Genomic DNA, 24,775 nt, shown 5'->3' with positions numbered 1-24,775 from the left:
GGGCTCCCAGCAAGCCCCTCAGAGGAGCATCTGGAAGAATGAGTAGAGGTTCTCCTGGTAAGAAGGGTGAACAAAGGCCTGGAGAGTGTGAAATTCTCCTTGGAAAAGTTCATTCTCATTGAAGTGTGATGTTGGAGACAGGAGATGAGACAGAGGGGTTGGGGACAGCCAGGTTATAGACAGGTCTGCAAAGTTAGACAGTTTAGAATTTACCCTGTTATGGATGAGGCGGGTCAGTGAAGGTCAGGGAAAAGATATATATATATATATATATATATATATATATATATATATATCACATATATATTATATTTATTATATATTTATATATAAATATATATATTTCTTTTTCTATCTCCTAATTATATTTATATGATACACAAGTATGTAAATATGTACACATTTTTTTCTTCTCTACAATAATTCCTACCAGGTGGTTCTGTGGTTTGCAGTTTCTGTTTGGAAACCTTCAGAGACAGAGGGCTCATTATTCTACAGTTGAGGCTGTTATAGACCTGATTGTAACCGGATGAAGATAGACTTGAGGGACACACAAGTGGAAATGAGAATTGGGCAGTAATATAGAGGAGGGACACGAAGGGGCTGAATGAATAGGGAGAGTCCGGATGTAAAACAGGAGCACTTCTTAGATTCATGTTAAGTGCTGTAAAAATGTGAACTGTGGCTGCGCTCACGTTAGAGCCCAAACTTACTGAATAAACAACTCCCAAACCACAAAAATATCTTTTTTTTTCCCTTATAATTGGACAAAGCAATGCTGACACCCAGTGGCTGGTCCAGCTCACCCACAGCTCCCAGAAAGAGGATCCCTAGGGAGGGAGATGGAAGTCAGCTTGCCCAACCTGGCAGTCAGAGCACCCTGGGATCCTTACCTGAAAGGGCAAGTCTAAATTCAGCTAGAAATGACTGGCCATGTGATATGCTTGGCAGCACACAAAGGATAGTTCCCAGTGAGTTTAATGCAGACAAAAGAGCTAAATTAAACCTGCAGATGAGAACAGCATTGCATCAAAGTCAGCCCCTTCTAAAGCAGAGGCAAAAGCAATTACCCTCAGAGTTCCCTGGAGAGTTCTTATCCAAAGCACCAATAAGAACATGGAATATTTAAAGGTCAGTTTCTTAGTCAAATCAATACTGTATTTGTATGGTTGTGTCCCAGACTCCCTGCTTTGGATGAAGTTGCTCAGCCCTATTCCGACAGAGTCAGGACATGTTAGAGCAACAAGGAACTTGACAGATCAGAGGAGAAAACAGATCCAGGGAGGAGAGATGAGTTTCCCAGGGTTTCAGAGCAAACTAATAGCAGAGCTGTCTGGCTAGACTTAATGGCTGGAGTACCTGCAGCCGTCTTGGACCATGTGATGGGCTCCACTAAGGATGGTGCAGTGGAAGGGTGGAAGGAGTGTGGGTCATGGACAAATTCAGAAAGCTGCCATACCAACCCTGGACTGCAGGCCTTCGTATTTTTGTGAATTCGCATTGGTTTCTGTCTTACTTCACTAGGTCTACTATAACAAAAACACCATAGACTGAGTGGGTTAAACATTTATTTCTCCCAGTTCTTGAGGCTAGGAAGTCCAAGATTGAGGTGCCCTATTGAGGGCCTGCTTCCTGATCGGCAGACGGTGGTCTTCTCACTGCATCCTCACCCAGTGGGAGGGGCAAGGGAGTCTGGGATGTCTTTTACAAGGGCACTAATCCCAGTAGTGAGGGCCCATCCTCATGACCTAATTACCTCCCCAAAGCTCTACCTCCTAATGCTATCACATGGGGGGTTGGGATTTCAACATATAAATTTTGGGGGTGTACATAGTCTAGAACAATGGCCCAAATTTTAGTTACCATTTATATGTTGTTGATGTCCATCATCTACTTGTTATTACTATTTGTTACACTTTTTAAAGTTTATTTATTTATTTTGAGATAGAATGAGCACATGAACAGGGGAAGGACAGAGAGAGAGACAGAGACAGAGAGAGAGAGAGAGAGAGAGAGAGAGAGAGAGAGAGAGAGAGAATCCCAAGAAGTCTCCCCACTGTCAGCGCATAGCCCGACTTAGAGCTCAAACTCACGAACCTCACAAATCATGAGATCATGACCTAAGCTGAAATCAGGAGTTGGACGCTTGACTGACTGAGCCACCCAGGTGCCCTGATATTACTATTTGAACAGCACAGAGAAATGAATGTTCAGACCCAAACATAGGATCTTCTCCCCGCAAACTTGGTTTTCCTATACTGCCCCCTATACTGGTAAATGACACCTCCATCCACTGCGTAAACCAGAAAGAGAGGAGGTGTCCTTGACTCCTTCCTTTTCCTTATCCCCATAACTAAAGCATCACAAGGCCTGACTAGAAATTTCTTATACGAACCCACCTTCTAACATCCTTCCCACCACTGCTCCCCACGCTTTCATGCTGTATTTTTCACTATGGTGCTTCTTACCACTTGATGCCCATTCTCCTTCTTTGCTTACCATCTCTTTCCTCCCTCCCGGAGTGTCAACTTCCGTGTCTGCCCTAGTTAATGTTCTTCTTCAAATATACTCTATTGTATTATATGCTATTATTGTCATCATAGCCCTTATCAGCTTCTGAAATTCTGTTTATTTATGAGAACAGGAAGCTTGTGTGTCTGCATACAGTTCCTGACCATTTTAGCAAGAAAAGAGTTTTATTTGTTTGGTTCACTACTGTATCCCCTATACTTAGACCAGTGCCCTGTACAAAGTAAGTTTTCGGTAAATGCTTGTTGAATGAGTGAATATGTGCACAGATATGCATCTAATATATCTGTAGTTCTTGGGTAGTGGCTATTTCTAACAGAGGATGCGTAGGACTAGCAAGTGCGGATTATTGCCTCAAACTCAACTACCTGTGCCTTGTAATTTTTGTCATTTATAATTATGAAAGCAAATGTTGTCTTCCTGCAAGGACTGAAAAAGGTAATCTGGTCTGATGGAGAAAAACAAGTTATTTCTTTTAAACCTGGCTTCTGAAAACGGAGAGAGGATACCTAGAGGACATTGTCTCAGGCATTATAACCTGGTCTGCTACTTTTATTTCTCCTACTTTTCAGTAGAGCCAACATCTGCAAAGAAGATGGTTGGTTATGGGTTCATACCATAGTTTACCTGGTCCTTGACCGTGCCCACTGATTTACTTAAAAGAAATTACCTAACTCTATTCAAAACACTGTGAGGGAAATAGACCAGAAGTCTCCTGCTTCCACTGCTCATTTTCTGACTCCACATTTGCATTCCTCATGTAGCAGCATGAGGAACAGCACCTCCCCCTCCTTTCTCTTCTCTCCCTCTCCTCCTCCCTCCCTCCCTGGCTTCATACATATCGTTTCTTTTTACTCCATAACAATCCAACATTAGGGATCCTGGTCCTGGATACCTATGAGAGTATCGAGTGACCCAGATACCTTCTATCTTGTAACGCTGAGCCCTTCTAGGGCTTCGGGGACTTCCGCGACTAGGGAAAGAACAGAAAGGATCATGCATGGGAGGTTTTAATAAGTCAAGTCAGTGATCTCTTTAAAATGTAAACTGTATGGTGTCTTACCCTGCCTGAAACCTTCAGTGGCTTCCCACTTGCCTTAGAATAAATTCCAAACTCCTCACTGTGGCCTACAAGGCTCTACATGGTTGGACCCTATCTGCGTCTTTGATCTCATCTCCCATCCTTCCCACCTCTCACGCCTCCCACCCCCCTTTCTTAACATACTAAACTTTGATCTGCCTCAGGGCCTTTGTGTTTGTTATGCCCTCTTCCTGGATGCCCTAACTCCACATGGCTGGTTTCTTCTCTTGATTGGGTAGAACTCATCCCAGAGAGACCCGCCCCACCTGCTCCAGTTAATGTCCCTTTTACCACTTCCTCAAATATACTCTATTGTATTACATTCTATTATTTTCTTTGTAGCTCTTTCCAGCACCTGAAATCATAATGTATTTGTTTATTAATGAGAGTATGGATCTATCTGTGTTGTATACGATTGCCTGCTCCTGTAGCTTAAAGAAGTGTGTGGCACCTGATAGGTGCTTACTACATGTCTATAGCGTTCTTCCCATGTGGCAAACGCTCCCTTATGTACCACGTAGGCATTAGCTCATTGTATTCTCACTACAATGCAGTAAGATCACTACTATTATATATTTACATTTCATAGAAGAAATGAAAGCCCAGAGAGGTTAAGTAACTGGTACAGGGTTACATCACTGTTAAGTTGGAAAGCTGGAATTCTGACTTTGTGATTTTAAAGCCAATAAGAAGTCCAGCTTTGGAACAGAATATACTGCCATCTGATCTCACCACCAACAGATGCAGAGATAGGCTCTTTCATCTGAGGTTCTCTAACTTTTCTTGAGCGTTCTGGGGCAGAGTGCCCACTTCCTCTCCAGAGGGCCCACTCCATTATGGGATGTTAACTTCCCCCTTCATATTGAGATGCTGTCCGCTTTCCTATAGATTCTCCCCCAAAAGTTCAGTTTCCACCTGCTCTCTGTGCCCTATGGAAGCCCATCAGCAGTGACAAAGTCTTCCTTCTGACCCTTCTCTCCTCCCAGGTGAATAGGACCAGGTTCTCCACGGGCATATTATTTATCTTCCTTTCCTTGTGAGGGAGTGCTAAGCTTCTGCCCAGGCAATCTATGGCTGAACCCATTCTTTGCTCCTGTAACTCTTCTGGGAGGCTGTGGGTCAGCTATGAGGGAGTGGGGTTTCTAAACCCATCACATATGATTTCTCTGCATCTCATCTCACAGCCAGGATGGTAACAAGAAAACCCATCTGGCACAAAAGCAATTCCTCTCCAGGACCGGGGGGAGCTGTTATCTGCCGCTCCTTGGATGATGCTATTAGCATTACTTACAGCTCCCGTTCCTCCTTCACGGCCTGAAATCACAAGCATGGGAGAGGCTGATAAAGAAACTGGCTTATATACGCCTTTCCTTTCATTGCTGATATGCTTGTCCCTTGTGGATTTCTTGCCAAATAATGGAATTGTGAAATGAGGAGAAAAGTTATCACTGGGTTGGGAGTGTGGAGATCCATTGTGATGCACTGTCCGGGGGTTACTGATTCAGGGGATGGAGGGCAGCATTTATAGGCAGAATAAAGTATTTGCCAAAAAAAAAAAAGGAACATGGGAGCATGGTATAGGCGAGACTGGCCGACCTGTGTATAAACACCAGCTCTATTTGTCGAGTGACTCAGGCAAGTTACTTTCCCTGAGTCTCTTTAAAATAGGGAAACAATAGCTAGCTCACACAGCTGTTATAAGGCTTAATTACAGTTTTGTGCTGAAATGCCACAGGTCCTTAATGCACATTAGATCAGTTGGACTCAACTGCAGTTCCTTTTGTCTTTTATTTGTTTCTTTTATTTGTGTTCATGGGATTTAAATCTCTATTCCAGGCATCGGGCTAAATCTGCATATTAAATAGGGTGGCACTGTAGAGCAGTAGACGAATTTCTAGTAACAAGAATCGAATATGCTGAGTGCTTTACACTTTCATAAAACGCTTCCCCATATGCTACCTCATTTAATTCCTGTGACAACCCTGTGAGGCGAGGGTCATAATTCTACATTCTGCAGGTGAGGAAACGAGACCACAGTGAGGTTATTTAACCTGCCCAAGATCACAGTAAGTGACTGCTTGCTCACTAGTTACCCCAGAAGACCTGCGATTGGACTTTGCCTTGAACTGAGGTTTTCTGATTTTAAACTGTTCTGGATTTCCTGCATGGAACATAGAATCCTTTGCTAGGCTTATAGAAAGTAAGCTTGTGTTACTCCTCTCTATATCTTCTAGGTTAGTGCCTGACACACAAAGGGCACCAAATAGGCATTTATAGAATTTAAACCATTTTCAGCAGTTATGGATCATAAATGGATTTGCAGGAATGGAGCTTGATGGGCCCAGCACTAAAGAAGATAACTTATAAATGAGCCCCTCTCCACACACCCCAAACTTTGCAGAGGTTATTTCTGCTCTCATTTCTTAGCTTATTTGTATCTTGGACTGGAACATTTGAAACTTCTACTGTGACAACAGTTATAGGAAAAAGGGGATAGTCCACAGAATCTGTGTTTTTACAAATAAAGGAAGAGAAATGCTGTGAGGGTCAGACATTGCTTAGAGGAGTAATAGCAAAGGTGTAGGTTTGGGGACCAGTTCTGGCCCAAGCCATATGAATCCTTATGGATTATATATCTTTATGTATCTATCCATGACTTTAAGGCTACCAACTCACCCCACCCCCCACCCTACACTGTGGGCCTAGCACCTCCTTCATTTGTCATCTTGGGTATTTTTTCTTCTTGATCTTTCTGGCACTGTGCCTCCAGACCTATTCCTAGTCTCTACAGCTCCTGACCTCTGACCTCATCTCCCATTCTTCCCTGGGCCTGGCCCTTGGCACTTCTCTGGTTCTAACTTTTGGCTTCTCTCATTGACTAGGATGAGTTCTGGTTTTATGTTGTTATTGTTGTTGTTGTTGTTTGGCTTGGTTTTGTTTATTCTTTCCTGGCTGCCCTCAGCAGCACATACTCTCATGAGGGTAATTCCCGTCAATTAGCCCTGTCTCTTCAAATAGGAATTGACCCAATAGAATCTTTTATTTCTCATGTGTGATGATTCTGTTCATTCATTCCTGTAGTCATTCATTCCATCTTGGTCCATTTGGGCTGCTATAAGAAAGTACCACAGGGGCGCCTGGGTGGCTCAGTTGGTTAACGTCCGACTTCGGCTCAGGTCGTGATCTCATGGTCTGTGAGTTCTAGCCCCGTGTCGGGCTCTGTGCTGTCAGTTCAGAGCCTGGAGCCTGCTTCAGGTTCTGTGTCTCCCTCTCTCTCTGCCCCTCCCCTGCTCTGTGTCTCTCTATCAAAAATTAATAAACATTAAAAATATTTTTTTTTAATAAAAAAATGTACCATAGACTGGGTGGCTTATAAACAACAGAAACTGATTTCTGACAGTTCTGGAGCCTAGAGGTCTAAGATTGGACTGCCCGTGTATTCTGGTGAAGGTCCCCTTCTGGGCTGCAAACCGCTGTCTTCTCTCTGTAACCTCACATGACAGAAAGGGCAAGGGAGCAGTCTCAGGCCTCTTTTATAAGGGTACAAATCCCATGTCAAAGGCCCCATCCTCCTAATATTATCACCCCCGGGGTTAGGATTTCAATATATACATTTTAGGGGGGAGGACACAAACATTCAGTCTTTTCAATCGACCAATATATACTAAGTATTACCTACTTGCTTACACACCAGTGCTGGCATATATGAGTAAGACATGGTCTTCGCCCCATGGAGCCCAGCATGAAGAAGGGGATGTGATATAGCATGGCGGTTAAGAGCATATGGGTAGATCCGGGTTCTAATCATAGCTCTGCCACTTGCTAGATGCATAACCTGTATTACCTTGGTCAAGATGCTTAAATTCTCTGAGCCTATTTCTACATTTTTAAAATGAGTTCATTACCTTATAGAATTATTGTGCTATTAAGTGCAATCATATGTGTTAGATGCTTTATGCAGTGCCTACCACATATTAAACATTCAAATGACATTGGCTGCTCTTTTTATCAGCTAAGGAAAGATAAGTAAAAAGATAATTTGAATATAGTGTGATCAGTGGTTTGAAAAGGAAAGGATAGGAAGCCTTTATCCAGGTTTCAGAAGCCTTTCTGGAGGAAGTGACACCCAGCTCATACCTTAAGGGTGAGTATGAGTTAGTCATGTTAAGCAGTCATGTTAAGATGTGGAACATTCCAGGGGGGGAGGAAGAGCATGTGCAAAGACCTGAATACAACCAACAAGTCATTTAGTGTGGGTAAGATTTTGAGAATGAGTAGTGAGAGATGAGGCCAGTGTCCTGCTTTCTTCCTTTTTCTTGACTCTCTTCCTCCTGCCCCTTTCCAACTTATGGCCCCTCCTCTTTACCCTACTTTTCCTCCTTGCACAGCTCTGATTTGCTAGGGGCAAAGGATGCCCGAGAGAAAGTTGCTTCCCCTTGGTGACTTACTTACAGAATTGCTGATGCAGGTACCCCATGGAAAACTTGGAGCCATATTCTATTTAGAGACATTTCAGCCTTACACAGCAGATCCAGCTGCTGTGGTTTGCCTCATTACCCATCAAGGGGACATTTGTATGGAAATAAATGGTTTCTTCACTTTGTTCCCCTGGCAGATTTGTCCTGCAGAGGGCAAGTTGGGGAGTGAGCAAGAGGTCACTGAGATGTGCTTCCAAATGACCCCTGGTAGGAATGTCAGGCTGGGAGACACTTTATGAAGCGTTTCTACTTAATTGTAACACAGAAAACTGTGAAAATTCCTATCCTCAACTCCCAGAAAGATAGGATTTAGGAAATGGGTGGGGCTGGCAAGAATAGAGTGATGGTAGTATTGACAGTGAGAGTAGGGGCAAAATGTTAAATCTGCCTTTCTAATCCACCATCAGTGGCAAATATGTGGCACATCTGTCTACATCCCTCCTTTATGCACTCACGGCAGGCATTACTAGCTGATGGTAGCACTTTTCTTTTGAGCCCACATAGGATCTCTGAATCCTTCTAAACATAGTACTTTAGGGATCTACTGCTAAGTGTGTGGAGTTGGGACTGGTGATGAAACACACTAACTGCTCTCAATGCCTCTCTTTTGATATGTGGGGAAAGTAAACCCATCAAAGTGAAGCATTTTATCCAAGGTAAATCTGCAAATTAATGGTAGAGCTTAATTTATAGTCCTGTGCTCCTGACCTAGTCTCCTTAAAGGATTTGCTCTCCCTAAAGGCATCAAGAAGACCAGTTAAGGAACCTTCTTTCTAAAAATATGCTATCACCATGTTACCCCTCTGCTTGGCATCCTCCAGTGGTTCCCCATTGGTTGTAAAATTGGGTCTGAACAACACAATGAATCATTCTAAGTTTTTCATCCACTGAGCCCAACTTCAGTCAAAATGGATTCTGGTCCCATTGTTTATGTCTTCTCCGTTCCATTTGTCTACATTTATCCTCCAAAGCTTGGGTCGAGCCTTTTGACCTCTCTGAAACTGTCCAATTTCAGTCCTATTGATCTTCTTCCCCTGAATAACTCTTATAGTTATGGTTCAAGCCACATCCCTTATTGGAGTTTTAGAGATTTTAATGGTGGAAAAATGACATCTGGCCAATAATGCTCTAGATCTCACTTACTCTGACCCCAGACTAGAAAAGAGAAAACTATACCTAAGGGGTAACCTTTTAAAATATATCAACCCTTTTTATATGCAAACAGCCCAGTTGGGGTCCCAGCATCAGGCCAATCTGATCAAAGTTCCATTGCCTTGAAGGTGGAGTGAGAAGGGGGCAGTGGGTGTGCCAGGGGCTTAGACAAGTCCCTTTTTCCTGGGAAGCCTTCATTTAGTACGCATTGTCTCTTTTTTGCCCTTTAAGTTCTTCTTTTCAGTCTATCTGTAAGGCGGTATCATTAATGAATTAGTTAATTAAATATTTATTAAGCACCTTCTATTTGTCTGGCACTGTTTGGAGCTGGGAATACAAAAATAAGACAAATTCTCTTCTCTCGTGGAGCTTGTATTCAGATAGGGGAGATGAACAAGACACAAGTAACAAATAAATAGTGCTTTTCTTGTCTAGTACATTCTAAGGGGACACAATATGTACTCAATAAATGCTAGTTACCTTGGCTTATTCAATATCTATTTTTGGATTGGTGCTTACATGGTACACTCGCTGGATGTGTGTGCTCATTTATTCAAGTACATTTACAGAATATTGGAATATCCAGCATGAATCTCTTTAATTAGATCCGTGCCTGCAGTCAACCAAGATGGTCCAGAAACATGGACTGCAGGACTACTTAGACTTAGAGTCACTACCATACTTCTAAATGCAACTACATCTAGAGTAATGTGTCCCGTGATAGACACCACACTGGAATCTATAGAGTGTATAATGGAAGATAACTGATTTGCTATGAGGTCTTGGCATCATGTTACCTGAAAAACCTTTGAAGGAACGGGAACTATTTTGGGGAAGAGTCTAGGGCTTTGGTTGAAAGTTAGGCAATGGTAATAATTATTGGCTATAAACATTTGAAGGGATAATATATGTAAAAATGAACGTTTTTTTTTTCTGTGCATCCCAGAAGATAAAATCAGAATCTCTGAAAAGGCCAAGAGGCAGCTCTTAGTTCATTTTAAATGGTCTCCAAATGGTCTATATGGTATTTTGTGGAGGGAAGCTCGTTGACACTGGAGAAGTTCCAGCAGAAGTCACAGAGTTTGTGGTGGGCATTCAAACATTAAGATGTTTGCACTAGGCTATTTCCAATAGCTGTGTTAAATTTATATCTAATAATGATTCGTTATAGGGATCATCATTCAGTTTTATTGGCTGGAATGCATTTTTACATAAATTTTCTGATTTTATCTTCATAAAGAAAAGATTTGCACTATCCCCATTTTACAGATGAGCAATCAGATCTTAGGAGCCCAGTCCTCCCTGGACAAGTTAAAACTATGATATATGGCTTATGACCCCACAAAACAGTACTCTTCCTACAAGGTTTAAATATGTTTGTTGGTTCATCTTACAAATCAGAAATGACAGGATTGTCGTTGACAGTTCCTTTCTTTCTTTTTTTTTTTTAAATTTTTTTTTCAACGTTTATTTACTTATTTGGGACAGAGAGAGACAGAGCATGAACAGGAGAGGGGCAGAGAGAGAGGGAGACACAGAATCGGAAACAGGCTCCAGGCTCTGAGCCATCAGCCCAGAGCCTGATGCGGGGCTCGAACTCCCGGACCGCGAGATCGTGACCTGGCTGAAGTCGGACGCTTAACCGACTGCGCCACCCAGGCGCCCCGACAGTTCCTTTCTATGCAGTATGTCCCTGCTTTTTTTTTTTTTTTGAGATAGCCTCTGTTGTACGGTTTCTAGTTTTTTGTTGTAATGCCTGCATGTTTCTTGCTGCTTTTTTGAAAAAAAGTTTATTTATTTTTGAGAGAGACAGTATGAATGGGGGAGGGAGGGAGAGAGAGATAGAGAGAGAGAGAGAGAGAGAGAGAGAGAGAGAGAGAATTCTAAGCAGACTCTTCACTGTCAATGTGGAGCTAACGCGGGGTTGAACTCACAAACTGTGAGATCATGACGTGACCGAAATCAAGAGTTGGGTGCTTAACCGACTGAACCACCCAGGTGCCCTTTTCTTTTTGCTTTTAACTTTACTCCTTTCCACATTTGAAAAGTATATGTATATTACATATGTATATGTATATGTGTATACCTATTTCCTCTCTACAAGTTACCAGGCACTTCAACTGGTTGATCTAAGAGGTTGTCCCTAAGGGGCCAAAGGTTACGGAATTATTTACATGTTGCCTGGAGAATTTCATCTTTGTGTTTCTTTCCGTGTCGTTATTCCAGTATCTTCTTTATTTATCTAAGGTTAGCTCATCCTTCAAGGTCTGGCCTAAGTCTTATCTTTTTCTAGAAGATTTCTGTAATCTTCTCAGATCATGGAGAGTTGTTTTTGTTTTTGTGTTTGTGTTTTGTTTTTGTTTTTGTTTTTTTGCCTTATTTGCCCACCTGTAGCATTTACTATGTATTCTGTTCATTTTGACTCTTTTAAATTCTATTTTAAAATTGTTATACAAAATTAAAAATAGAATGATCCTGTGACTCAGCAATTGCACTACTAGGAATTTATCCAAATGATACAAAAATGCTAATTCGAAGGGGCACATGCACCCCAATGTTTATAGCAGTGCTATCAACAATAGCCAAATTATGGAAAGAGCCCAAATGTCCATCAACTGATGAATGAATAAAGATGTGGTGCGTGCATGTGCACGCACACACACACACACACACACACACACAAAATGGAATACTACTTCATGATGAAAAAGAATGAAATCTTGCCATTTGCAAGAATGTGGATAGAACTAGAGAGCATTCTGCTAAGTTAAATAAGTCACTCAGAGAAAGACGTATGATTTCACTTATATGTGGAATTTGAGAAATTCGGCAGATGAACATAGGGGAAGGGAAGGAAAAATAAGAAAAACAGAGAGGGAGACAAACCATAAGAGACTTCTAAATACAGAGAACGAACTGAGGGTTGCTGGAGGGGGTGTGGATGGGTTAAATGGGTGACAAGCATTAAGGAGGGCACTTTTGGGATAAGCACTGGGTGTCATATGTAAGGGATGAATCATTGGGTTCTACTCCTGAAGCCAAGACTACACTGTATGTTAACTAACTTGAATATAAATTAAAAAAAAATGCTTTACATTTGTAAGTTACCCATTCCTGCTTCGACTATGAAATCCTCGGTTGTATGTTTTCCTCTTCCTTTGCATACCCTGAATCTCTTACCACTACATCAGACACCCAGGAGAGTTGAATACTTACTTGATGACTTTGAAATCACCTCTGTGGGCATCAGTTTTCTCCTTGATAAAATGTTAAAACATATTTTCCATTTGCCCTAAAAAACCCGAAGTAGCATATAACTTTGGTCCTAGGACCCAGTGACCTTGAATTCAAATCTTAGCCCTGTCACTTTCTAGAAAGGTGACCGTGGGAAAGTGGGGGTCGTGATAGTATTTACCTTCAAGGGATATTGTGGAGGTCAAATCAAGGAGTGAGTGAAATTCTTACCCACAGTAAGTGCCTGGCACACCGGTAAATGCACAATGAATGCTAGCAGTTATTGTAAATGCTCTTGTTTATTCTTGCCACAGGATCTGTCAGATAAAATGACCCGAATTTGTTTAAATGATTTGGTGCTCTGACTCTAGGGATATATACCAGTAAATCAAGAGCCCTATTTTAGGTTTGTATGTATACATTTGTATGCTTGTACTTATTTATTTATACCCAGCCTTGTCCTAAAAAGGATTTAAGGCAGCTTATTAAGATGCAGAGCCTATAGCAAGGTAAAGTAAATTTTAAAATAAGGAAAATGATGCTCAAGGAAAACCAGGAAAGAGAAAATCAAAACTTAGAAATAAAGATAGCATATAATATACATGCTGTGAAGTATTTTACCCCTGATGGAAGTGGGCTACAAATCTAGTTTAAGTTTCTGAGGAGAAAGGATGAAACAAAATCAGTTACCCAGTGTACAGGGAACAGGAGATAAAAAACAATCAAGCTGCTTATGAAAGGTGTTAGGATTTTTTCCTGGTGGCATTGGAGGAGATGCTCTTATGACTCAGTTGGTGTCTAGGCAGTTTAATGGACAATATCCTTGTGGTGGTTTTAAAATATGCTCACAAGATTTTTGAGGCTCCTTTCTTCCAGGGGTGGGGGGTGGTGGCTAACTCTTCTTAAGTAAGAGACTTCTGACAAAAGGATGTAAAAGGCCTCCTGGTCTTTGTCTTGCATTGGCTCACTCTCTCTCTCTCTCTCTCTCTCTCTCTCTCTCTCTCTCTCTCTCTTTCTCTCTCTCTCTGGGATGCTCACTCTAGGGGGAGCCAGCTGGCATGTTATGAAGACACTTGAGCAGCTGTACATGCAGACAAGTCCTCGTGATGAGGGGTTCGGGCCTCCTGCCAACAGCCATGGGAGTGAGCCATCTTGGAATCAGGTCCCTCAGCTGCCGTTAGGCAACTCTGCAACTCTGCCTGATGTCTTGACTACAGTCCTGGAGACCCTGAACCAGACCCGTCCAGCTCAGCTGCTTCCAGATTCCCAACCCTCAGACACTGGTAGGATAATACTTGTCTCTTGTTTTAAGATGCGAAATTTTGGGCTATGTTGTTACACAGCAGTCTATAACTAATATAACTTTCAACATTTTCTGCAGAGATCCCAGTGAGGAATTTCAGGACGGTACTTCTCATGGTGACCCTCAGTTTATGATGAGTGCAAGTTATGTGATCATGGCTCAGTAATACATAAAAACAAAACAAAACAAAAACAAAAACAAAAATGGAGAGCTTACAATTCCAAGGTGGGGGTGGGGGAGAGGGAGCTAGACACACAGACCATGAACTATATGCAAGGAGGAATGGAGAAGTTTACATGAAGGTATAAGTTGTAAGCTCTGGGAGCTTAGAAAGAAATAATGCTGTTGAAGATTTTGTGGGAGAGGGGGAATTTGGGTTGGTTACTGTAGGATTGTATATTAGGGCTCCTGTGATTACAAATGCACAAGTCCACTCTCTTAGATAAAGTCTCCCATTGGGGCGCCTGGGTGGCTCAGTCGGTTGGGCGGCCGACTTCAGCTCAGGTCACGATCTCGCGGTCCGTGAGTTCGAGCCCCGCGTCGGGCTCTGGGCTGATGGCTCAGAGCCTGGAGCCTGCTTCCAATTCTGTGTCTCCCTCTCTCTCTGCCCCTCTCCTGTTCATGCTTTGTCTCTCTCTGTCTCAAAAATAAATAAACGTTAAAAAAAAAAAAAGTCTCCCAGGAAACATCCTGAGATGAAGCCTTGCATGCAGGGAGTTTACTGGGCACTGTTCTTGGGGATGGCACCTGTCAGGCAGTGAGGGGAGCAGGATTAGGCAAAGCGAGGTGCTGAACCACAGCTTAGTTGCAACAAAGGCCTCAGCCAGTCTCCAAGGGAATTCTGGAGCTGCGATAACATTTCAGAATTGTCTCGAATTGAGACAGGGTTCGGCACCTGTGTATCTGGCATTGATCGGTCATCAGGTGTGAGCTGTTTCTGGGGAGGGAACATAGCCTTGGGTCAGAAAGCTTCATTCAGCTAAGGGCAACTGCTGGACCATCAGGCAGGCAGCACTCATGGCCACTGAAAGAATGAAGGCCTCAGTCCTAAAGGATCAGTGTAACACACCATAGCATCCATTCTAATTTTTTTTTAATGTTTATTATTTTTGAGAGAGAAAGAGAGAAAGAGAGAGAGAGAGAGAGAGAGAGAGAGAGAGAGAGACAGACAGACACCAAGCACGGAAGGGGCAGAGAGAGAGGGAGGCACAGAATCAGAAGCAGGCCCCAGGGCTCTGAGCTGTCAGCACAGAGCCCGATGCGGGGCTCGAACTCACAGATTGCGAGATCATGACCTGAACCATAGTCAGCCACCCAACCGACTGAGCCACCCAGGCGCTCCCCCCCCTTTTTTTTTTAAGATAGCATCCACTCTACCTGCTTATGCTGATGTAGGCAGCCATCATCATGGCCGTCATCGTTATCATCACTTACTGGCTCACAGATCTGAAAAGACAGTGGATAGGCCTAGTTTCAAGCCTGGCTGGATTCAGAAGCTCAGATAGTACTATCAACAATATGTATTCTTCTCTGGACTCTACTTTGCCTCTTTGTTGGCCTCATTCACACTCACATTGTGGCAGAGAAAGGCATGTTGGTCTAGGCTCACGTCCTGCCACTCCAGCATCTCACTGCAAAATGCTGTCTTTCTCATAATTCCTAGCAGAAGTTCGGCACTGTCTTTGGCCTTCCTTGAATCACCTGCACATCTATTAACTAACCATGGTGGCCAGGTGACTGTGGGCTCCGACTAGACAAGGTTGGATTATGTATCCATCCCGCAGCTGGAGGATGTGGTCGCACCCACACAAACCATGTGAACTTAATCAAATGGAAGAGTGAGTTCTCAAGGGAAAATTGGAATTTTGTTACCAAAGGGCTGATAAATAGAAGTCTTCCAGAGGTAGGTGTGATATCAATAGAAAGTAGAGGAAAAGAAGGTCCTTATTTATTTATTTATTTATTTATTTATTTATTTATTTAAATGTTTATTTGAGAGAGAGAGAGAGTGAGTAGGGAGGTACAAAGAGACAGGGAGACAGGGAATCCTAAGCAGGCTCTGCTCTGTCAACACAAAGCCCCAGGTGGGGCTCGAACTTACAAACTATGAGATCATGACCTGAGCTGAAATCAAGATTCAGATGCTTAAGTGACTGAGCCACGCAGGCACCCCAAGAAGGTCTTTCCAAAGCAAGGGACTAGGTTGGGCACTGACGTGGAAGTGTTAAAATATCCGTGGAGTTCAGTGACTGGCAGGTAGCATATAGTTATGCATAAACACAGTCAATATGTAAAACTCTTTGTCTGTCCTGATACAGATGTAGACCCTTACCCTTTCAGTCAAGGAAAGAAGAATGCATGGGGAGTGATAAATTATGCAGATGGTATTTTCATATGCACACAGAGCCCAGCCGCAAGAGACACAGTGCTCCCCTGGGAAACCTCACTGAAAGCCAATGGGCCAGGAGAAGGGAGAGGGCAAGAAGAAAGGAGGAGAATGAGGTCTGGCAGGTTTTGCTTGCAGCTGGAGCAAGGTTGAATGAGCCAGAGATTTTCCCTGAGGCTGTTCTGTCAGGACCAAAGTGGCTAGAAGGGCTATGGCAGCCTGGGCAGTCAGCTCTGAGGCACATGATGACAGAGTGTGGACCTGATAGGAATTTGTGTCTCTCTCTGAAGGGTGGTAGCTTTGGTGATTGCCACGGCAGCTGGGAGTAAGGAGTTGGTTGGCACAATCGGAAAAAAGAAAAAAAGGTTGTGGTGTCTAGGACGGAGTCCTGGGCCAAGAATTGGGCTACCTGTCCTGGGTGACTCAGGGCTCGTAGCCACGCAGGCCAGCTATCTGGGAAGATCGTCATTCATGAAAAGATGGCAGCACAGCCTCTGAAGGACAGTTTCTGATTCTGCATCTGGATATGAGGAGACACAGACAGTGTGTTTTGATAGATGTCCGTGTGGCATACCTCTCAGGGGCAGTGCACAGAGTCCCCAAGGCAGTGGAGGATGGGGAGCATGGGCATTCTGTGGGAGAAGTTTGAGTTCAGTTAAGTTGCTAACCTGTCTTATAGGAGAGATCAAAGACACTTTCACCATGACATTATGCACATTGAGCTGGAAGGAGAGATAATCTGGTTATGCCACATCATTTGAAAAATGAGAAAAAAAATTAAGTCTCAGTTGGGTTACATTTTATGATTACATTAAAAGATATTAACAAAGCTGGAGTTTGCATTCAATATTATAACTCTGCTCTCCTTGATTTGAAAATACCTTTCCCCACTAGGGGATCAGATAGTACAGACCAACCAAATTAATTCATACTTCCTAGATTACAGGATGTGATAGAAGAAAAATTAAAGGGAAAGAGTTAGGGGTGCCCGGGTGGCAAGAGTCGGTTAAGTGTCTGACTCTTGATTTTGGCTCAGGTCATGATCTCACCACGTGGGGCTCCATGGAGGCTGAGTGTGGGGCCTGCTTCTCTCTCTCCCTCTCTCTGCCAGCCCCCCCACTCACACTCGGTTTCTCTCTCCTAAAATAAATAAACATTAAAAACAAAAGAAAAGGAAACCATGTAGGCTCTCAGGAGGTTTTCCGAGACATGCGCAAGGTGGGGCATATCTATGACAGGCAGTGTGATCCAGGGAAAGAACACTGGACACCAGTTTCCCAAGCTGTTTTTCATGAAACACAAATCCTAAAAAAATTCTCTGGTCATTTGGGAAATACGTTCATCTCACTCTGGAAGATTTACAGGGAATGTTAGCTTATTAGAGGCTCTGGGAAGTCCTGCAGCAAACAAAACTGCTTAACTGTTTGATCAAACGCTTGGTAAAACACATTCAGATCTCTTTCAGCTTTTTATTTTTATTGCACAATGCCTGTTCGCATCCCATAGAAAGTACTTTGAAAAATTCCGTGACACATAAATTGTATGACTTGGGAAATTTCTCTCTTAGCCTCAGCCTTTCCCTGTAAAATTACATGATTAGGTTAAATGTTTTCTCTAGTTCCCTCTGAGCTCCTTTGGTTCTAATTATTGCACATTAGTGGTGTGATTAAAACAAGCAGCCAGGGAGGCAAGGGTGAGCAGCTCCAAGCTAGCTAAAATGCAGATAATATCATGTCACATCTCTGCCCTCAAACCTTCGATGTTTCCTTCCAAGCTGCAAGGCAGAAAGTCCCTAGGAATACATTATACCAGAAAGCTTCTGCTAAATATTTCACTAGCTGCCAATACACAGTGAAATCAAACATTTTTAGGTTGAAAACAATACTTATTGTTTAAAAGAAATGGAGGTCATCCGAAAGAAGTTTTCTTAGGCTGGATACCCAAAGTGCAGTCTGCAGACCACATGGCAGCTTGTTAGAAATGCAGGAGTCAGGTGCTAGCCCAGATCTTCTGAATCAGAATTTACATTTTAACAAGATGCTTTGTGTGAGCAGTACAGCTCGAGAGGCACTGTCTTCGAGAGAATTCAAGTTGCTGTACAAACCACTAATGAGACCTTAGGGGTAAGGATGAAGGCACAGCTTTTAGAATTGAGCCTGATTTTGAGTCTAAACTGTGTTGTGACCTTGGGCAAGTTTCCGTAGCCCTTCTGAGCCTCAGTTTCCACATCTGTAAAATGGGAGATAAAAATACTAGTACTAGCTCACTAATACATTGCAAGGATTAAGCGATACGACATTAGAGACAGCCTTTATCACTGTGTTGGCATGCAAACCTTACTGAAAGCTAGATTAATATATTGGGAAACTCCTATTACTCATTGATGGCCTCCAGCATGCAGTATCACAGTCTTAGGGGTAAGAACATGGTAGGAGTGAGATATGGATATGAAACAGGGGTAAGATTCATGAACTCCTTCTCCAGGGAGTTGCTGAGCATGCATGGTGGGCCAGACTCCAGAAAGAGCTGCTCTTACTGGGTCCAGCAGGGCCCAATGCTCGCCCTCATGGAGCACACAGCCCCTACAGTCAGGGACATTGTCAGCGGGAAACCTAAGTGCCACTGAAAATAGACCTGGCCATGCTCTGTCCTTGTTTGGCACCAAATCTGCTGCAGTTGATCTCTGATCCCAGCTGCTCCTTCTCACTGGGGAATTCAAAAAAGTCCCATTTTCTCCTGTTCCTCAAGGTATTATTTTGTCCGTTTGGAAGGGGAAAAACACCCATCAGCTGTTTTAGATGGAAAATATCTTTTTCTTTTTCCTATGTAAGACCATATTTTTTCAGGGCTTTCTGGGTCACTGAAACCTCAGCGTGTGTCTATTTATCTCAGACTCTTGGGTGACCCCTTCATTTGCCAAGCAATCTCTGCTGTTTACACAGGGCTTGGCAGCCTCCGGGATGATTTTTCTAATAAAGACATATGTCTCTCCTAGCCTGGCGGAGCTGGAGGCCCTCCCTGGTAAGGCTTGAGGCTTGACTAGAATTGGAGAGTGAGGGAAATCCAGAAATGATGTAATTGTCAGATCTCCCCCACCTGGCTGTTGCCTTCCACGTTACCTGAATATTCCAGAAAGTTCCATGAATGTGCCGAACACAGTGTTGCTACAGTTCTTCATTAATAGTGGGGTCAGGAGGCTTTAAAGAACTGGCTGGCTCATTTCTATAATTTTGATAAACTTTAAGCAGTAGTATTTGCATAAGAAAGCTTTGTTGGAATTTTCCAGCAAACAGGTTCAGGAGACTAGGGGCTTCACCTATCTATCAGTTGAAAATGCTGCCCGGGTGCCATCTGACGCTGGCGGTGGCAAGAAACAGCTCTCTGAGAGAGCCACAAGGACAACAACCATTTGTCTGAGGGAAGGGCCACCCCCGGCCAGAGAAATAGAATTCTGTTTTAAGTGAAGTCATCTTTCAAATTCTCATCTGAGGAATTTATGTGGAAGACTGGTGATCAGTTAACACTAGGTCCGTGTTCCTGTTCTCACAAAACAAAAGCAAGAACAGGGAGGATTGGATTCAGAGACTGATCAGAGACATACTGACCTCTTAGAAATGGGGAGTCAGTGATTGTTCACTTTGCTGAGATGAGGAACACAGGGTATGTGAGTGCCCTCCACAGTGTCTGCCCAAATGTGTTTCTTTTCTTCTTTTCTTCCCTTTTAATTTTTTTTCTCAGTTTCCCAAAGTCTCTGGTTTATCTTTTGTTTATAAATGCTAGTGATATGAAGTTCTTATTTGTATAATTTTAGCTGTGAGATTTGAGAACAAACGCTTAATCCTTTAAGCCTTGGTTTCTCCATCTGTTAAATGATTAGTTTGGATCAGATTATTTCTAAATCTTCTTCCAACTGAAAAATCTGATTGCCAAAGATGCTACGTTATTTGACGGCTACTTGCAACACGTCGTCAATTAACAATTAGCTGGCAGCTAAAACACAGTGTAAAGTAGGTAATAAGGTAGCTGAGATCTTAAAAAATACCTGTTACTTTTTAAAACAATGTGAGCCATACTGCACTTTTGTCGTGTGTGTGTGTGTGTGTGTGTGTGTGTGTGTGTGTGTGTGTGTACATGAGCGCGGGTGCGCAATGGTAAACACTAGTGAAAAGTCTGCACGGAGTTTGGGACGATTATGCAGTAATATAGGGCAGGAAAGAAGAATACCTGGCGTGATGCCATTATTCCTGTGGGCACTTCTGATGCCCAAGGGCAGACATTGCTAGTCAACCTTATCACTCATTTTGGTGCTTCGGGGAGCCATTAACAAAGCTGTGATGGAATCCATTTGTCTCTCCTAGCAGAAAGTATAAAGCCCGTATACCTGTCCTGTCAGCAACCCTCTCTATCCTTTGAGATACTGATGGTTCTTTTCGTTTGAATATTCATTCATTTATTCATTCAACAAATATTTTTAAAGCTCCTACTCCTGCCAGTCATAGTTCTTGGTAATGGTTATAAGCCACGAAAAAAAGCAAACGGAAAGTCCCTGCCCTCATTGAGCTTTCATTCTAGTGGGAGTAGGGGAGGAGAGGTAGACAATAAACAGGTTAATAAATAACATGTACAGTGTGTTAGCTGTTGGTCAGTGCTATAAAGAAATGAAAACAGAGAAAGGGTAAATGGAGTGAATGTGTATGGGTTGGAATTGGACTACAGTGTTCAATAAGATTGTCATCAAAGTCTTCATGGAGGGGACATTTGAGGGAAGACCTAAATTAGGGAGAGAGGTTGGTGGGCAAAGGTTATCCAAGACCACACAATGCTGAGATTGTACTGAGGAGGAAACATCATCTCAATGCGAAAATATTCACTGATGAATTGACTACTTGCAAAATTAGCCCCACTCAAGCATTCCTCTCTGCTTAGCAATTGTTTCCTGACCCATCATGTCAATATTTATGTTGGCAAGTTGCTGATGATTAACAGATATAAACACCAAATAGTACAAGCAAGAATAATTCAAAGTAGTGGTAAAGTAAAATTACCACTTGTAGCAAAGATGTCTTATGGAGCTGTCGAAAGTTATGTTGGAAAAGTGCTTTATAATAAGCAAATAGGATCTGAGTTTTTACAATTAGCAACCGAAGAAGAGAGGATCACTGAGGATCAAATGTGATTAGCTTTTTCAAAGACGTGTTTAATAGAAGGATGGGAAAGGCCTTTGGGACAATTGTTGTTATTCTTAAACATTTTTGAAAACATGACCCTGTTAACGGTCAGCTGTGAACATCAAAGAAAGAAAAGGAGGTTGTATCTTGCTTTGCAACGTTTTTGAAAAAGTGTGCCCCAAACCCTACCATACTTGATTTGGTCTTTGTCGCTTTTTTGAATGATCATGGAGTTACAATAATATCCTAAATATAAGCTAGAAATAATTTACTTTAAATATTTTGGCCTTGTTTTTCAGTGGAAGTCCCAATAGTTTCTCTTCTTCTGTTTAGCATGACATTTTAGGATTTAAGCAGATTCACTTTCAACTGGCTGATTTCCACCATTACCACTAAAATTCCCCTGACGAGGCAAGTTAAGTTTGGAAGGATGAAGGAACTCACTCAAGGTCACATGGCTAGAAGGTGGCAGAGACTAGGCACTGCTTTTGCTGTGCTTCCTAAAGGAGATCAAAGTCATATTGAAGCAATCCTCTAGCTGATTTATGGTTTTGAACCCCCCATGGGAAATTAGGGCTTCCATACAATTCATTGGAAAACCAGCATAGTGACTTTTTTTTGAAAGATAGTTTTTTTTTATTTCAATAAAAATTTATTGACATCTAGAAGAAAGTAAGCGTGGACGTGATTCTGATTTAGAAGATAGCTTATGGCGAACTTCGAGAAGGAATGGTTGCTTATGAGGCCTGAGGAGGAGGATGGAATGTACTTATCTGCCGAATGTGATAGTGATACTCTGAACACCTACTTGCCTTAGTGTATAAGACCTCTAGTTTTGAGTAGGAAACTGAGTACATACTGCGCTAAGTAATGGACATGCAATTTTAGGAGTCATATTTTTGCTTTTATTCCTGGGGGCTTTCCAAGAAGAAATTGATACTTTCTTGAGTCTCCAGCCTGTTTACTCGGGAAACACCCTGCATTTCCTCATTTGACCTCTCGATTGAGATCCCTGGTGTTTTGAGGAGTGAGTGAGGGTTTTGAATTTGCATTTTGCTTAATCCACATGAGGAGATACTTTAATTGCTTCACTTCTTTTTTTTAAGAGTTTTTTTTTTAAGTTTATTTATTTTGAAAGAGAGAGAGAGGAAGAGCATGAGCAAGGGTAAAGAGAGAGAATCCCAAGTAGGCTTCACACTGTCAGTGCAGAGCCCAACGTAGGGTTCCATCTCACCAACCAAGAGATCATGACATGAGCTGAAATCCAGTCGGACGCTTAACCGACTGAGCCACCCAGGTGCCCCAACTGCTATTCACTTCTATATAGAGATTTATAGATGAATAAATAGGATTGGATTCGTATGTATTCATATGAGTACATAAACACTATGGAACTGACATTAGGGATCATCTCATTTCCTTTTTTCATTTTACACTGAGGTTGTACACAAAGGGGAAGGAACATACTTGGGTCACACAGCAAGGCAGTGACCGATCTCACACCAGAATAAATATTTTCTGAATCATGGCTGGGTGCTCTGGTTCACCCCAGTATGGATATCATTCTGCATGCATTTATGCATGACTAGTCAGCATATCTGTATTTAAGATGTCTGCTAGAACTATTTTTTTTCTTCATTTATCCCAGCACCCCAAGGAGAATATACCACATTCTGCAGTTACACCAGAAAATTGGTCACTTGGGGTTATAGTTAAGAGTATGTCCTATAGAGCTGTACTGAAATAGCTGCCTTGATGCTTCCTGACTAGCTACATGACTTTGGGTGAGTCTTTAAAGCTCTCTTTACCTAGATTTCCTCATTTGCTAAATAAAGGTAAGAAATACCACCTTTACAGGCTTGTTTTGATGGTTAACTGAGGTAACTGACATAAAGCAATTAAGTACTTGAAGCAGCTTATAATCAGGAAGGATACAGCTTAGTAAATGTTAGCCATCCTTGTGAGCTATGGGGGCAGAGCATCTTTCCAAGCAGTATCATTACCATCTTCATCATTATTGTTGCTGTTGTTACTGGCAAGTTGAAATCAACCAGTGAGTTGTCCTTTGAGCATATCCAGCCCAACCTTGGTCTGATATCTTAATCTTCTTTCCAACATCCCTGCCATGTGACCAGCCAGTCTGAACTTGAATACCTCTGGTGCCAGGGAACTACTTTCTTCCTAGAGTAGGAAGTTCTAGTTCCAGAAAGGACTTTAAATACAGTTGAACTAAGCTTTGAAAGTCTCTAATATTTAAAGTAAATTGCCTGCCCTTACATTAGTCACATCTGAAATGATTTATATAGCAGCTCTTTAAGGGGTTTGTTTCTACTGTTTCTCATCAAGATTATGGATCAATTGGGTCTCTGTTTTTCCCTTGTTAAAGCATGAAGGTCTAGGCCAGAACTTGGAGACTGGCTGACCAGTGAAGGAGGTAGACTGCCCCAGCAGTCTTCGTTTCCAACCTGACCTTTGTTACCAGTTGTCATTCTGGACTGAGGAGCCCCTACTGTTCTGCCGGGTGATCGTTCTCAGAGCCTGTCTGACTCTTCTCACTTCACCTGGCTGGCTGGTTGTGGGTATTTTTGAATACCTAATATGTGCCTGATACTGTTTTTGGTCCTAAGGATACAAAGATGAACAAGATAGATGGACAAGCTATGTCATGTCAAAAAATTTACAACCTTATATGGAAGACACAGCAAACCAAGTAAATACAGGAAGATGATCATTTCAGTGAGTGGTACGTGCTAGGCAAAATTAAAACGGAGCAATAGGGTAGATGCGGTGTGGGGGTCAGAGAGACGTTTAGATTGAGCAGTCAGAGAAGGCAGGGCATTTAAGTGGAAGTCTTCGTAATAAACAGGAGACAGCCGGGTGAGTTAGTGAGGAGAGTGGTTGCAGGGAGCTTTGTGGGCATGAGGTTAGCCTGGTATGCAGACCTGGAGGCCATGGAGAGGAGGTTAGAGTCTCTTCTAATTGCTTTGAGTTACATTGGAGGGCTTTAAGAAATGGAGTGATACTATACGATGCACACTTTTCAAAGATTACTTTGGCTGGTAGATGGATAAGAACTGGTCAAGAGTGGAAGCAGGAGGTCAGTTAGGCTGATGGAATCATCAAGGGTGGAGACAACGGTGGCTTGGCCTGGGATCTTAACCGTGGGGATGGAAAGAAGAAGACAGGCTCAGGGAATACTTTGGAGGTACACTGCCAGCGGTTGCAGGGGGTGGTGAAGCAAAGTAAGAAGTCAAGGAAACACCCAGGTATTGGGCTTTGCCAGCTGGGTGCCTGGTGGTACCATTTACTGAGCCAGGGAAGTTTGGGGATAAACACATTTGGAGATGAAAAATCCAGAGTTCTGTTGTGGACGTATTCCACATGAGATGGGTCTTAGACCTCTAGGAGGCTAGAGGATGCTGTAGCTCAGCCTACAAGCCAGGG

The 24,775-nt window shown here is 42.6% G+C and overlaps 1 long non-coding RNA gene across 1 annotated transcript in view; it reads left to right on the top strand.

Annotated features, from left to right (window-relative positions):
* The window catches only part of LOC123379848, an 88,887-nt gene that overhangs the window by 2,855 nt on the left and 61,257 nt on the right, over positions 1-24,775 (top strand). Inside the window, exon 2 of the long non-coding RNA XR_006584763.1 lies at positions 13,518-13,757. This is a non-coding gene — a long non-coding RNA (uncharacterized LOC123379848). The remainder of the gene's footprint in view (positions 1-13,517; positions 13,758-24,775) is intronic.

The sequence above is a fragment of the Felis catus genome, chromosome A1 (genome assembly GCF_018350175.1).
Source record: "Felis catus isolate Fca126 chromosome A1, F.catus_Fca126_mat1.0, whole genome shotgun sequence".
Lineage (NCBI taxonomy): Eukaryota > Metazoa > Chordata > Mammalia > Carnivora > Felidae > Felis > Felis catus.
The sequence above is the reverse complement of the archived record's forward strand: the minus strand, read 5'-3'. Positions and strand labels throughout refer to the sequence as shown.